This window comes from Anas platyrhynchos, chromosome 1 (genome assembly GCF_047663525.1).
Source record: "Anas platyrhynchos isolate ZD024472 breed Pekin duck chromosome 1, IASCAAS_PekinDuck_T2T, whole genome shotgun sequence".
Lineage (NCBI taxonomy): Eukaryota > Metazoa > Chordata > Aves > Anseriformes > Anatidae > Anas > Anas platyrhynchos.
The window spans coordinates 117,990,462-118,002,045 of NC_092587.1; positions in this window are offsets into that span (position 1 = coordinate 117,990,462).

Below are 11,584 nucleotides of genomic sequence, written 5' to 3' on the forward strand. Positions count from 1 at the left end.
ATTTAAGAATGGGATGTCTACATTCAGGCAACTGAATTCCACCCTAAATGTCCATGCCCAAACACAGTGCCATTCTTAGGTGCCAATTCCCTTTCTGTATTGTGGTAGCATGGTGTTATTTTCTGATTTTCAATAATACAGTGGAAGAATTTTTGAAGGAACTGCTTGTTGGAGATGTGCCTTCATCTTCAATATGTATATAACTATATGTATACATTAAATGACCCTTTGATTGTTCATTCTTCCTGTTATCTAGGTTTGGTTTTTCAAAATCCACCAAAAATGGTGGATTGGGGTAACCAAAAGTGATTATGTTACCATTTCCTTATGTATTTTTTTTCTCAGAGTACTCTCAGAATTTTTATTCTCATAATTTTCTCAGAATATTCACAAATATTCTTGGAAAAAAAATCAATTTTTAAAAGAAATCAATAAAAATAGTGTATAAACACTCTTCAAGTAAGCATTTATAACATAGTAAACCATTTCTCCAACCTGTCAAAGTTCTTCTGGATTACAGCATGATCCTTGGGTGTATTCCTCACAACTTTGTGTCATCAGCACAGTTGCTGAGTGTGCATTCTTCTTCATCATTCAGATAGTTAATGAAGATATTAAACAGGATTCAGCCCGGTGTTTACCCTGCGGAGTACACCACTAGTTACTGACCTCCAACTAGACTTTGTGCCACTGATCACCACTGTTCCCCACTGATCAGTGGAATGTCTTAGCCTTTTAGACATTTGTCTCACCACCTCACTATTTGCTCATCCAACGTCAACATCAACAGTCTGTCCATGGGAATCTTATGCGAGACAATGCCAAATGCCTTTGAAATCCAGACAGACAATATCCACTGTTCTCCCCTCATCTACCAGGCTGATAATTTAATCATAAAAGGTTATCAAGTTAGTTGACCATGATTTACATTTGTGAAACCATGCTGACTAATGATTTTTTGTTCGTGTGCCTTGAAATGGCTCCCAGGGTTAGTATTACGACTAAGGGACTGAAGCATCTCTCCTATGAGGAAAGACAAGGAAAATTGGGACTGTTCAGCCCGGAGAAGAAAAGGTTCTGAGTTAATCTTGCCAATCTCTATAAATACATGAAGGGAAGCTGCAAAGAAGATATAGCAAGGCTCTTTTAAGCGAAGTCATCCTCATTGTGAAGGTGAGTGAGCACTGGCACAGGTTGCCCACACAGATTGTGGAATCTCCCTTCCTGGAGATCTTCAAAAGCTGGCGCATTGTCCTGGTCAACCTGCTCTAGGTGTCCCTGCTTAAGTGGTGGGGTGTGACCAGATGACCTCCAAAGGTTCCTTGTCAGCCTCAACCATTTGCTAATTCTGTAATGTCAGACAAAACTCCAATGCTTTTAGATAATATTTTTCCCTTTAGCTACTCAAGAGTAATAAGCACAAGTACAAACAATAACCAAAATAAAATATCAACTTAATTTCAGGTCTCCAGCTAGGATAAATAAATAAATAAATAAATAAATAAATGTATAATCTTGGCTTATCCAATCCATGAAGCTGCATTGCAGATATTTGGATACATCTGGCATGATGTGGCTCTGCAGGAGTGAAAGTTCCTGGAGTTTTTCCTATTTATTCTGCCAGCCTTCCTCTAGGAATAATGGTGATAGGACGCAGTAGAGCATGGGCTCTTAAACAGACTGCAGTATTTGTGCACAAAAGAAATATGTAGACTTTTCAGGCTACATAAACACTAGCTCTGCTTTTAGATAACATGCAAAGAACCTTACATGATACAGTACAAGAGTTACATATTCGTATTATTATCATATCATTATCATACCATTCAAATCATATTTGAAATAACAAGTCTTACTGTTTAATGAATTTAAGTCTAGATGAAGAAACTAAACAAAGGTACATCTAATCATCTCTTTAACAAAACAATACAGAACGTGAATAAACTAATTTATGAATGGTTCTAAAGCCAATGGCTCTTGAAATTAAGTGGTATACAAATACTAAGATCCCAAAGAAAACCTTTCTCTGCAAATTAGGCTTGGGGCAGAGTGGCTAGAAGACTGGGAAGAGGAAAAAGACCTGGGAATGTTGATCAATGCTCGGCTGAACGTGAGCCAACAGTGTGCCCAGGTGGCCAAGATGGCCAACGGCATCCTGGCTTGTATAAGAAATAGTGTAGCCATCAGGAGAAGGGAGGTGATTGTTTCCCTGTACTCAGCTCTGGTGAGGCTGCACCTCGAGTACTGTGTTCAGTTTTGCGCCCCTCACTACAAGAAAGACATGAGGCCCTGGAACATGTCCAGAGAAGGGCAACAAAACTGATGAGGGGTCTTGGAGCACAAGTCTTATGAGGAGCAGCTGAGAGAGCTAGGATTGTTTAGTCTGAAGAAGAGGAGGCTCAGGGGAGACCTCATTGCACTCTACAACTTCCTGAAGGGAGGTTATGAGAAGGGGGTTGGCCTCTTCTCCCAGATAACTAATGATAGGACTCAAGGAAATGGCCATAAGTTGCACCAGGGGAGATTAGGTTAGATATCAGTAAAAACTTTTTCTCTCAAAGAGTGATCAGGCACTAGAATGGCCTGCCAATGGAAGTGGTGGAGTCATTTTTATAGGGAAACACCTTCACAATTTCCACTTTTAGTTTTGCTAATTTCCAAAATATGACCACCGAAACTACTAAAAGTGCTTCTTTATTATTAGATAAAATAAAAGTAAGGACATCTTAACAGGGAAGGCTGGTGATAAATGGCATGGAAAAGGCTGACATTCTAAGCACCTTCTTTACCTTATTCTTTACTGGTAAATCCAACCTTCAGCAGTCACAGGTTTCTGAGACAGGAGGAACAGTAAGAAAGGCCCCTGGTCAAGTAAGATCTGGTCAGGAAATATGTAAACAGATTGGACATACACAGTGCCACAGGCCCTGATGGTATGCACACAGAAGTGATGAGGTAGCCAGATGATGTCATTTTGGGCCACTCTTAGTTATCTTTGAAATGTTGTGATGAATGGGAGACTTTCCTGAAGAATGCAAGGAAGCCAACATCACTGTTATCATCAAATAGAGCAAGGAGGTGTACCTGGAGAACTACAGGCTGGTCAACCTCATCCCAGTTCCTCAACAGGAAATACATTCTACTGCAAAAACATAACTTTTTTCCTTACAACTGGGACCTGTCAGTCTCCAAATTCAGTTACCCTTTTTGGATATTTTTCATTATTTAAACAAGTAAATGAATAATGAAACCAGTTAATTGATTACAAATTCTGAGCAACTAATGGAATATAAGAGTTAACATGATCGTGAGTCTGCAGTATATATGGTAAGCCAAACATTTTCTGCTGTCATAAGTATTTCAATACTTTTGTTCAAGTGAATTAGACACAACTACTTCTTTTCACACAGTAGAGGAAAATAATCTAAGGCACTGTCTGAGGTAAAAGATAAATTAGACTTCAGATGCTCCAGAATTAGACTAAATATGGAAATAATACTAACCAAGGATCAATTGGTTCATTGTTTTATCAGAGACAAAGATATAAAAGCATTTGTTAGGAAAAAATTAAAATGTCCATAAAGTTGACAAAATTGATCGTGAGATGGCTTCTTATTAAAGTGATTCCTTTTAGCCCAATGACATCTTATAAGGTATTAAATAGTTTAGAACTCTTTATGAGACCAGCTAGATATAAAATATTCAACATCCCTCTAGTTCATGCCAAAAATAGTCCCCTAAAATTAGAATTGGACATCTTTAAAATAATTGGCAATATCAGCTTTGTACAGGAAAGCAAAAGGGCTGGGAAATTTAATAATACTTTCATTGATCTTTGCATATGAAAGTAATCCTCTTTGGAAATGAGGATGTTAATGCAGGAATAAGCTTTCTTTTATTTCTGGGTGTACATGGACTAACAATCATATGTTTCTTCACAAAGTATTTCCTTTAAAAGGGAAACCAATGCACTGCTTGTGAGAGGTTAAAAAAAAAAATAAAGTTGGTATCTGTTTCAAAAAAAGTTGGATCTATCTGACCACTAAGAGGTATATGCCTATATTTCATATACCTTTTTGATTTATCTTATCTTTTCATATACCTATTTGATTTATCGTTCTTTTTTAATCCCAATTTTGTGGTTTTACAGGAAAGTTAGTCATGACAAAGTTGGAAATCAGGAAAGAGATGAGAATTTTAAATTCTGGATGAACAAACTGCTCTGGAAAAAAAAAAAATCAAATCTTCATTTTAAGATAAAATGCAAAGAAATCTTTGGCATGTTATTTATTCATTTTATTTGATAAATATCTTGGTAGTTCCTACATGAATTTTTGAAGCTGCTTTACTGGAGATTGACATTTTCTTTTCCAAACAACTAAGCAAACTAAAGAGATTCCAAGTAGTATTGAAAAGGCATCAGAGCTTAGTATTTATTTGGGTAGTATCTCCAAACTTTTAACTAAGGTAAAAAGGTATATCACTATCTAAAATTGTGTATGTTTGTAAATATAAGCATGACTTATGAACAAAGGATTATTGCATCTTAAGATGGTAAAGGATGTAACTTCATACATACTCACTAAGAAGCCTCTGAAGAAAAATAACCTCAGAAAGCACATTAGGCTTTTGAATAAGCATTGATTTTGATTACCTTAACATTTCTAGTGCTTACTATGTAATATTACTGGTGCTTACCATGTACCAAAAGAAAGTTTTCATAGGAGATTGTTTTATATAGTAATTTCATCTGAGCAGCAAAGATGGAACAAATGATGGAAACAGGACATAAAGAGCACTGTTATAAAAGAAGCTCTATTTGCTTTGCTTTACAACTCTGGAAATTTCTAACTATTTCTAATATCAATAGTGTACAGTATATGTGTATTTTTTCAGTCCAGGTGAAATCAGTTTTTACATAGCCATATACAGAATTTACATTTAAATTTACATTTACATCATACTATATTTAAAAGCTTACTTGCAAGGCATATTAGCCAAAAATACCAATGATACAAGAGGAAGACACACATTTTTTGTGATCCTAAGTATATATGAGTTGAAATGAATGTTTTTTTTTCCCTGTAGAACATGTTTTTGGTGATGAATTCACAAAATAATACAGCATGTTAAAGCATACATTCTTTTGTAGTGGAGTCTAAACTAGTCTTTAATCTTAGCTCCTGGAGAGCTCTAATTTACTATCTGTAATTTGAACAACAGTATTCCAGTCAATAATTCTGGTGTGGAATCAAACTTGCAGCTAGCAAGGTGAAAGACTGAAGGAAATCCAAAAACAACCCAACCCAAACTACAACAACATACTATGGATACTGGAGAAAAGACCCAAAATCCTCACTTCAAGTGAGGTGAAGTTCATATAAGAGATCTAAAGCTAATTAAGTTGATTTCCTTACCACCCCACCCCACCTCCCAAAAATAAATTAAAATAGAATAAAAAAAAGTTTGTGCTAGAGAAAGCATTGATAGAAGAGGGGACATTCCACAGAGGCAAGGGTCTCACACTGCCTGTAATTTAATCAGTGACTTGGCATTTGAAGCTCATTATTCTCATTGCAAACTTATTTTTGGAACTTTAAACAGCCAGCTCTTATAAAGATTGAAGTAATTGTTTGCATAACAAAATGGGGACACAATATTTGAAGAAAAAAAATATCTTAGGATCACAGAATCATTGAATGGTTTGGGTTGGAAGGGACCTTAATGATCATCCAGTTCCACCTCTTCACGCCTCTCACACCCCCCACCATGAGCAGGGACACCTTCCACTAGACCAGCCCCATTCAACTTGACCTTAAACACTTTCCGGGATAGGTCATCCACAGCTTCTCTAGGCAACATATTCCAGTGCCTCACCAACCCTCTCAGTGAAGAATTTCTTTCTTATATCTAACCTAAATCTCCTTTAGTTTAAAGCCATTCCCCCTTGTCCTATCACTACACTTCCTGATAAATACTCCCTACCCAGCTTTCCTTCAGGCCCCTTTTAGGTATTGGAAGGTTGTTACAAGTTCGCCCCTTAGCCTTCACTTCTCCAGGATGAACAACCCCAACTGACTCATCCTGCCTTTGTAGAAGAGGTGATCCAGATCCTTGATCATCTATGTGGCCCTCCTCTGGACTTGTTGTAATACTTCCACATTCTTCTTGTGCTGTGGGCCCCAGGGCTGAATACAGGGTTCCAGGTAGGTCTCACAAGACCAGAGTGGATGGGGGGAATCACCTCCCTCAGCCTGCTGGCCACACTTCTTTTGATGGAGCCCAGGATATGATTGACTTTCTGGACTGCAAGTGTACATTGATTTAATTCTGAATTGATATTTACATATATTATATATATATATATACATATATTTAACTTCTGGTTAGAAGTCTGATATACTCTGATATACTCTGATCAGGTATTTCAAGGTTCTTTTAAAATTTTCCCTATGCAGAAACGCATGTTGGATATTTAAAAATCTGGATATTGCCATCTCAGAAATGTAAGTCAAAAATTTAGCTAACACAATGATAATAGTTGTGTTATTAGGGAGGTGTGGCGTAATGTGCTTGTTTATCCAACTTTTTTTTTTTGTTTTAATCGCAGATCTGTACAACTACATGCCATCTGCAGTGAAAGGATATGGGAATTCTATAAAATATTCAAATCAGATTGAAAATAATGGAGATTACTTATCTCTGTTAAAACAATGTCTAACAGTGAAAAGAAAAAAAAAAAAAGAGTCTTGTAAACTCTGTAAACTACTAAATTTCTTTTATCTCTTCACATGAAGACAAAATCTTGAACTCTGTGACATAGTCAATAGTGTATACGTTTATTGCACCCAAGATCAAGTGCAAGACTATACATTTGAGAGTTAAAGTTAAGATCCAAATATGTAAAGCAAAGTAAATACTGTGAATGGATTCCTGTCAGTGGGATTGATGGGATTTCAGTTCCCTTGGGGTTGAAATGTGTGTCAGAACAATGAGACAAGGCTAATCTCTAAATGCAATCTTTTAACTGTAAATAAAACATCAGAAGAAAAACAAGCCCGTGTCCAGTATTTCACATGATTAGAAAATCTAGAAACTTTGGACTATGCAAATTCACATTCCCTTATTTTGTTTTTGACTTTTTAAGTGGCATTTTGCTCCTCTTGTTATGCAGGATAACTAACAGGACACATTCACTCTCTGATAATGTTGATTCAGTCTTTCATTTTATAACAATGCTTTTAGAGATACACGGATTATTGTGTTGGCCTACCACACAATACCTAGTATTAAAGGTTATTCCTGAATGTAATATTTCCCTGATCACAAGATGGGAAAGTGTTCCATTGGAAAGGAACACTGGCATTGTTCCTAATGCTGAAATTTTAGTATGTGTATTCATTGGTGATCCTCAGATCAAAATTTTTCTTTCTGTGATCGCTCTTCATACTTAAGATACTCCAAAAACACCAGGAGCGTGCTTATGGTCTGTTAGTCAAAAGAAGAATCCTCCTGTGTATGGACTAGAAAATGTTTATCACACAGAAGATCTAGGTAGATTAATTCCTAAAGAACCTTTCCTAAAATAAATTGGAAGAACACTTCATCAATTGTTCAGTTTGATGAAGAAATATTTTTAGGTGTAGATTTAGAGTTTTGCTGAAGTAGAGCCTATGAATTACAGCCTACAAATGGTACATGCTTTAAAAGTCCTTGTTGGAAATACATGGGAAGTATTTGTATTGCCTGCCTAAGTTATCAGGCATGGTACAGATGGTGAGGGACTTTTCAGTGCAGATGGGAACGATTCAGATGATGATGGAAGTGCTAAATCCAAACCCTTGTCCCACCACTATCTAGGGATAGATATTGTTAAAAGAAAGTTTAATGTTTAATTTTACCAAATATACACACTTGTGAAAGTGGAAGTTAGATGACAAGAAAATGTAAGTTTGTCAAATGTTCATGGGATTTTTTTTTTTTTGTACTAAAATAAAAGTAAGCTGCTTATAGTATATAGTTAATACAGTTTTTGAGATGCTGTGAAGATGATATAATAAGCAAACAAAACTGCTTTGTGTAACTAACTTTAGCAGTAAGTAGTTTAATGGCATTAGGATTAAGTTTCGTCCAGTCCATTAATATAAGTCAAATCCATATGATCTGTCCTGTGCTGGACAAACTTGCAAGTTAAACATGCAGTTATAATGCAAACAGTTCTATGAAAACAATTATACTATGTTTAACAATGTTCTGAATAAATGGCAAATTAAAACCATCGCGCACCTTCAACTTACCACCTGTTTGAAGAAAATTACATTTTATACGAAGGAAAATAATTAAAAAACTGGATATGCAGAGTAGCAGACCCTGGCATTAGAATATATATGGATCAAGAACTGTTCCACTACATAGTGTAATTTCCAGAAGGGGCTGTATTTATATTTTCCAGTTAATATTTGTCTCTACACATTCATTACTATGAATAAACTGGATATTTTGTTATTGTTTGCTTGTTTTGTTTCATTTTGATTTGTTTGTGAGGACTTTTTATTTATTTTTTTTAATAATTTACCTAATTTCTTTGGAACAAATTTGATTGAATTTGCTTGGAACTTGAGTCTATAAAGACTGAAATTAATTGATTACGTAATTGAATTATTCTAAATATGATTTTTCTGTTTATGTAAAAATATGTACACTATTTTGTCCATCCCAGTTAGAGAAGGGATGCAACTGCATTTTATTCAAGCAGATGTAAAGACTGAGACTTGGAGTCAGAGAAAGATGTGGGGAATGTCTTCACTGTGCAGCCTCGGAAATAACAGAAATAACTCAGCTGTCTGAAATCACCTTGCTTGAGTACTTGAGTACAAATATCAATCTTGTATACCTTCCATAGTACAGATCTGTGCAAGCTGTAAAAGTATTAGTTTACCAGATGTCTTCTCCTAAGACATTTAGAGAGAGACATAAAAGCATTAGGGGTCTTTAGAGAGCCCTGGGGTCACCGTGAGAGCTCTAATGTTAGATTCTTAAGTTGAACTTAAGTTCAAAAACTCTGGCCATGAAAATAGACATTTTGAATTTACATTAAGCAGTCACTTGCTAATATATTGACACAATCACAAGATCAGAAGAAAATCTAACACAACTTTCTCCAGCTTTTCCTTATCTCCAATCTTAAGTGCCAAGAATACTGAACTATTTGAACTCTCTCTAGCACTACATGAATTTATAAATATATATATATATATATTTCTGTGTATTGAGTGTGTAGAGTTTAGCAAAGAGATTGCATGGCCAGGATAGCCAAAAAGAGGATTTTTCAAAGGTTTGTTAAGGTTTCTGACTGCTTGATGATCATCCTTTTTTATATATGTATTTCTCTCACACCTCTTTTTTATAGTTCTGTAACATCACAAAAATAGTGTCTTTATTTCACAAGACTATTTTTCTGTGCTCTGTACTTGATGTTTTCAAGTCACTTTGAATATGAGTAAGTGGTAAATACACTTAGGTCCGCATAAGTAGCCACTTTGATTATATAAACTCCCGTTTTAAGAGATTTATAAATATCTCCATAAATAGAATACAATTTGCTCCTCAGAAGAAAACATTGTATGTCAGTCCCTGGAATGCCATAGTTGAATATTACTTGATATCTTAATTGTTTACTTATATACCTAGATTTCACTTCTCAATAATTAAAAGTGAGATGAATTATATGAGCCAAAGCTAATAAACTTTAGAGACGTGTCCTTGTTCACAGAAAAAAAAGAACATTCATGTGTTAGAACTTCAAATCAGGTGGCCAGAGAAAAGATCACTTGTCAAAAAAAAAAAAAAAAAAAGTTAGGAGACATATATATTCCAGTATATAAAATATAGTAACACAAAAGTTTCCTAAGAAGCTCTTTATGGCGCTGAAATTTAAACTTAATGAGAAACTTTGTAAAACCCTATTCCAGGCATGATATCACTTACAGATTAGGATCTTCCCCTATTTTTATAAAATTAAAAATATTATCTTTGCCAAATAGAGACTTAGATACATATAGCAAATTAACAAATAAAACCTGAATGGTGAATTGTTCTGTTCACAAAATAAAAATCCAAGAAACAGCAAAAAATCTAAGAAACAGCATACTTCAATTTTCACAGAATCACAGAATCACCTAGGTTGGAAGAGACCTCAAGATCATCAAGTCCAACCTCTGACCTAATAATAACCAGTTCTCCACTAAACCATATCACTAAGCACTACATCTAAACATCTTTTAAAGACCTCCAGGAATGGTGACTCAACCACTTTCCTGGGCAGCCCGTTCCAATGTCTAACAAACCTTTCAGTAAAGAAGTTCTTCCTAACATCCAACATAAACCTCCTCTGGCGCAACTTTAGTCCATTCCCCCACGTCCTGCCACCAGGCACATGGGCGAATAGACCAATCCCCGCCTCGCTACAGCCTGCCTTAAGGTACTTGTAGAGAGCAATAAAGTCACCCCTGAGCCTCCTCTTCTCCAGGCTGAACAATCCCAGCTCCCTCAGCTGGTGCTCATAAGACTTCTTCTCCAGACCCCTTACCAGCTTCGTCACCCTTCTCTGGACTTGCTCGAGCATGTCCTTCTTGTAGCGAGGGGCCCAAAACTAAACACAGTACTCAAGGTGCGGCCTCAACAGAGCTGAGTACAGGGGGACAATCACTTCCCTAGCCCTGCTGGCCACACTGCTTCTTATACAAGCCAGGATGCTGTTGGCCTTCTTGGCCACCTTGTTGGCCTGCTGACTCATATTCAGCCAACTATCTATGTTGACTATCAACCTCGACTATCAATACTCCCAGGTCCTTCTCCACCAGGCAGCTTTCCAACCACTCATCACCCAGCCTGTAGCTCTGCTTGGGGTTGTTGTGCCCCAGGTGCAGGACCCGGCACTTGGCCTTGTTGAACTTCATACTGTTGACCTCAGCCCATTGGTCCACCCTATCCAGATCCTCCTGCAGAGCATTCCTACCCTCAAGCACATTGACACACGCACCTAACTTGATGTCATCTGTGAACTTACTGAGGGTGCACTCAATGCCCTCATCCAGATCATGGATGAAGATATTAAAGAGGACCAGCACCAGTACCACGCCCTGGGGAACGCCACTAGTGACCGGCCTCCAACTGGATTTGACTCCATTCACCACAACTCTTTGGGCCCGGCTATCCAGCCAGTTTTTAACCCAACAAAGCATACGTCAGTCCAAGCCATGAGGAAACAGTTTCCTGAGGAGAATGCTGTGGGAGACGGTGTCAAAGGCCTTACTGAAGTCAAGGTAGACCACATCAACAGCCTTTCCCCCATCCACCAAGCGTGTCACTTTGTCATAGAAGGAGATCAGGTTCGTCAAGCAGGATCTGCCTTTCACAAACCCATGCTGACTGGGCCCGATCGCCTGCTTACCCTGCAAGTGCCATGTGATGATACTTAAGATAATCTGCTCCATGAGCTTCCTTGACAGAAAATAAGCAAGCAAAATAGAGGAAAATCTATTGTGATTATACCCATGCAAATTATAGTACTGTGAAAAATGTG